Source organism: Diuraphis noxia, unplaced genomic scaffold (genome assembly GCF_037042655.1).
Source record: "Diuraphis noxia isolate RWA-SAM2 unplaced genomic scaffold, SU_Dnox_SAM2 contig0002, whole genome shotgun sequence".
NCBI lineage: Eukaryota > Metazoa > Arthropoda > Insecta > Hemiptera > Aphididae > Diuraphis > Diuraphis noxia.
This window is the reverse complement of record NW_028301712.1, coordinates 21,435,746-21,441,385: the sequence shown is the minus strand read 5'-3', so window position 1 is coordinate 21,441,385 and position 5,640 is coordinate 21,435,746.

Here is a 5,640-nt window from a genome sequence, read left to right as displayed (position 1 = left end):
AATTCACCTTCCTTCCCCTCGAAAAACAAAAAATTCCAGAGGGAGGGCTGGCGAGACGTGTCTCTGCCCCCCGTGAATTTTTTCTTTTTCGAGGGGAAGGAAGGTGGTCGAAATTTTCGAACTAGGTGTGTGAATTCGTGCAAATTAAGTGCTAAATATCTGTATAGTTTTTGCATAGATTTTCCTTGGGGGGGGGGGGGGGGCTGGCCAAACGTAGATCAAAAATACTGCGATGAATTTTTAGATATATATGACTGTTTATTGTAAACAATAATAGTTTATACGATACAACAAAAAAAAAATAATATATTATTGAAGTCACACAGATAGTTTAAAATCAATGTTATAAGCATAATAACGTCATATTTGACATAAGCAGTATACAACTGCAATATTGATGTTATGTTATTACCTAATAGATCTAAACAGAAACACAAATTGAGCATTATTCGTGTTTATACAACATAATGTGTTAAGTTTTTAATTAAAAACGCTCACCAGTATAAATACATAATCATAATGATTCATCTTTCGGTTGAAATAAATTATAAAATAAACGCATGGGATCAAAAAACCCAAATTGAGTCAGTTTTGTTAATAAGCGATTTATTTTATGATATCGGAGCTTTATAAATCTAATCCAACCAAATGGTAGCTCATCAGACTAAACGTATTATAATTTACCTTATATGGGTGGTGGCGCGAGTCAGAATCGACCGTATTATTGTCGCAATAATAATTGCATTTCAACTGAACAACAAAATAGATATAGCGATCGGCTTTGATCTGACTATCAACTGTATGCGCTGTCTAATAAATTATAGTCCTTTATCAAACCGCTATGAAGTCTCATCAACTTGGTGAACAACTATTTCTAGGTATAATTTATATATATACATACCAAGATGGTCCCCTACGATAGTATCTCAGGGCCAAGCCTTAAATGTAAATTCATTTTTACTCTACTATCTTGCATACTGAAATTCTAAATCATTCTTTTCTGTTTGTCACATTTTTAGGACAGTTACTTTAACAAAATCTAATATTACGGTTCGTACCTACATAATTGATGTATATTATTCATCTAATTTCTGAATATTTTCGATATGAACTCAGTGAAATTCACCGAGTAGGTCCAGCTAGGATGTACTTCCACAGTTTATTTCACGAGGGGAATACTTTTGTATATACGTTTTAAAAATCATTTTTCCATCGGGTCATTCACCAACTCGCTGTATTCGTGTGAAAATGTGTCAATTTGCAAAATTAGAGTTGGATGATTTTAGCCCCAACAAAAGAAATGCAGTAACCGATGTTACTATTATTTAACAATAAATTATTAAAAATACGTTTATTTTATCGTATAAGACATAATTATTATAACCGATTCGTTAAACATGTCCATCGTTTACACGTGAAGCGTATCCGTACAATGCACGCGTATTTCATAACGTTAGGACGTGTCGTACAACTGTCTCAAATATCATCAAAGATATAATTAATTAATGTCTTTATTCAAAACGAGGTTTTTCTTACAAAGAGATGAAGTGTGTTAGAATCATACAAACATGTTCAGTACACATTTTTGGTTAATTTTCCCTCACGCATATGATTGTTAAAAGCAAAATTCACTCGGAAGTATGTCACAATTGTCATATACATTGACACTGAGTACATCCAACAAAATAATAATATATTTAATTAAATCTCAGAATATACCATATATTATTATAACTGTAATATTTTATAACTCTTCATAACTGTATTATAAAAATATAACAATTCAACAAAAACTACTTCTCTTAGCATCTAAAAATTCACCCTATAAAATAAATGGCATCTAAATTTTTTTTTTTTTTTTTTTGTGAAAGAATTAAAGAATATTAAACATTTAAACCAATCAATAAAATACCGTTAAACGTTTTAACACATTTTCAACAGCTATAAATGTCTATCATTTAAAAATGTTTTTAAAAGTGAATTCCACTACAAGAAATTGGATATTATCTATTAATAAAATACAATATTAAATAGTTTTTAAAGTCATAAGTTAGTAATCTTTACTCAATACCTTTCGGATTAGTATGTGTCAAAAGGTAGGTAATGATATAAAATCAGATGGCGGCCGCAAGAAAATATTAATGTTGTTAAATTTTCCACAGTTTTTACATATTTTAAACAAATAAACCGTAATAAATATCTCAGCAATTCACCAATCATATAAGTATATACCTACGTATAACAATATAGAAACTTGAAGAATTTCTATAGGTACACACTTGGGGGAAATGCCATTGGAGTGCGGTTATAACAAATACACATACCTATTATACGTAATAATATATATACAAATAATATTATATCAATTGCGCGTGTACACTGTACTGTATCGTAGACCGTAGTATAAGTAGTGAAATGCGTATACCGCTCGTGTATAAACTAAAATGTTTTTAGATCCGATTATACGTAAAACAAGTAAACTTTATACATTTATACGATAGTTATAAACTCATATAGAAGGTACATGGTTTATCATAAGTATTTCATAAAGTGCCTACATATTATATCAATAAAACGATCTGAGGAAGTGAGGAATGTACGTGGAGCGCACGATATTAATTGAATGTACGCATATTGCGCTGCGTTCTATATTATTCTCCATTCGCCAAGAAAATGTGGTTGCCCACAAGCAGTCATACCACACTACAGCCACTATTCTTTGGCTTTAGTCGTATGCCCCCCCCCCCAACATTTATATTATTGAGTATATTTTTAACTTCAATGCTAAAAAAAAAGCGGGTAAGTGGGTATCGCTCTACTGTAGTACATCGGAGGTGGGGTGGACCTCTGACTAAAGTAGGTTAAATTTGAATGCAATGATAGGTATCATTGTATACGAAAAACGATTCTGAACGGAGACGGTTTATCTGTCTAGGGTATATTATAAATTATGGGACTATGCATTTCTTTTATTTTTCAACTACTATTGTAAAAATATTTTAGGAACCTTGTATTACATTTTCAAATCTTAGATATAAAAGGAAAATTTTTTATGAATTTCTAGGATAAAATAATTTACGAATTTTCATGATTTTTACGTATGTTGTCAAAATTAAAATTTGAATGCATGTAAAAAAAAATTGTGGCTATATATTTATTTTATTTTTCAACTGCTATTGTAAAAATATGTTAGGAGCCTTGTATTAAATTTTCAAATCTTAAATCTAAAAAGAAAAAGTTTAATGAATTTCTATCTAACATAATTTGAAAATTGCCTAATTTTTACGTATTAAGTCAATATTTGAACTTCAAATGCTAATAAAAAAAAATTGTGCCTATGTATTTTTATAATTTTTTAATTACTATAAGAAGAACTTATGAAGAACTTTGTATTAAATTTTCAAGCATTTTGATAGGGCCAAAAAATGTTATCAACACTTCAAAAAAAATATTTTGAAAATTTAATCATGTATAAAAAATGCTAATCTAAATAACTTGTGAAGTTTTCAAGTATCTACAACTTATACTTTTTGAATAATTACAAATATTTAAAATCGTTATCGTTAAGCTATTTCGTAAAAATTTAAAATTCAAACGCAGTTAAAATTTTTCCTATAATGATATTTCGAGTTTTGAGTTTTCTCTATAGCTACTTGAAGGAAAACTAATAGAAAACTTAGTGTTGTATTTTTAATCCTTAGTTATAAACACAAAATTTTTTATGATTTTTCAAGTTCAAAATTACTTGCAAATTTTTGCGTTTTCGACAGATTTCGTAAAAATTTGAACTATAAAAGCTTACAAAAATAAAATTGTTACTTACGATTTTTAATTTTTTTAGCTACAATAAGGAAAACTCATAAAGAACCTTGTATTAAATTTTCAAGTTTTTTTGGTCGTCCAACATTTTTTTACCGGCACACGGAAAATTTGACTGTATATAGATAACACTAACAAACATTTGGTGAAAATTTCAAATATTTACAGTGATTAGTTTTTGAATTACAACCATATAAAAAATCAATTTGGTCGAAAACTGGTTTTGCGTAAAAATTCCTGTTTTTCTGTCATTTTTTTTTCTCGATTTTTTTGAAAACTGTTGGAAAATGTTTACTTTTGACCTATATAATGCACCAAGGATATTCACTTTTACATCGGTAATCACCCCCAAAGTTTGAAATTGAAGCATTATTTCGACTTGTTATGCTGTACACAGACACAAAAAAAAACACACACATTATTGTAAAATCAATACATTCATCACTTCGTTCAGAATCTAAAAAAGAATAAATAGATTAATTAATAATGTTATGATTAAATATACGTTAAACAGTCTCCTCACCACCATGATGAAAAATTTTGAAGGAGTCCTTGGTGGAGGTAATCACATCTTCTTGGCGAAAGGAAATTAACATACGTATAAAATATGTATTCACAGTTATGACGTAATATATCGAAAATCAAACAATATGTATATTATATATAGTTATTTATATTTTTAAAACGTCTTAACAGTATTAAGATATTAACTATTTTCACAAATGTGTACATGTATAACTTATTTAGATATTTAATCAAAACTTTTTCAAGTAGAATACATTATTAAAATAATTTGCATATTAGTATGTGCCCCTAATTATCATTTAAGATTCCGGTTGATTTATACGCAAACAAGTATGTAAACTATTATGATCAAATTTTGACATTATTATTATATTTGTATGTTCTGAGCACTTTTTTTACAGGGAGATTTCATCAGTTTAAGTGGGCATTTCTACATAATTCACTGTGTAACTCAAAATCGTTGATTTTTTTTTTTAAAGCAACAACTTACAATAAATTTATTACTTACACGTGTTGGCTACACGGAGTTTTACTTCTTTACCGGCAAAATTAATTTTTGTTTTACATTTAAGTATCTAATTAACCATCGTTAAACCAAGTTTTGTTTTATTATTTTTAAGAAAATCAACGATTTTGAGTTACACAGTGAATTATGCAAAAATGTCCCTGATGAAATGTTCCTGTAAAAAAAGTGCTCAGAACATACAAATATATACTACTTATTATTCTGTACGCGTCGAGGCCGATTTAATTAAATAAAATCACACATTCATAAAAATCTAGTGATGTATATTTATAAAATATATTTCAACTGAAATAAAAATGAAAATAATAGAAAAATGATTTGTTTTTTTTCGGACGAAGTCAGGTAGTATTTAGCTATAATAGTAATATGTAAAATAAACTAAATACTAATCTGATACATTTTAGCTGTATATGTTATAATTACATGTAAAATATGTTCTATAACGAAATAGCTAAATATTTTTATAAAACGCGAACAACAATAAAATTAATTAAAAGTCGTTTAAACTAAAATAATTTCATGAAATCTCTTTCGAAAACAAGACCATGGAGGATCTGACTTTACGATAACCCTTTTGTATACCCCTAACGTCATCCATATATTAATCCATTAGAGACAAACTCAGAGAAATAAATTTGCTCCTGACAATACGAACCCTGAAGATTCCGAAACTTTTCCAAAGCCACATTTCTTCTCGCTACGGCAATAGTGTACACTGTTCAGTAATAATGCATTTAATGAACACAAATAAAACACTGCTATACATAATG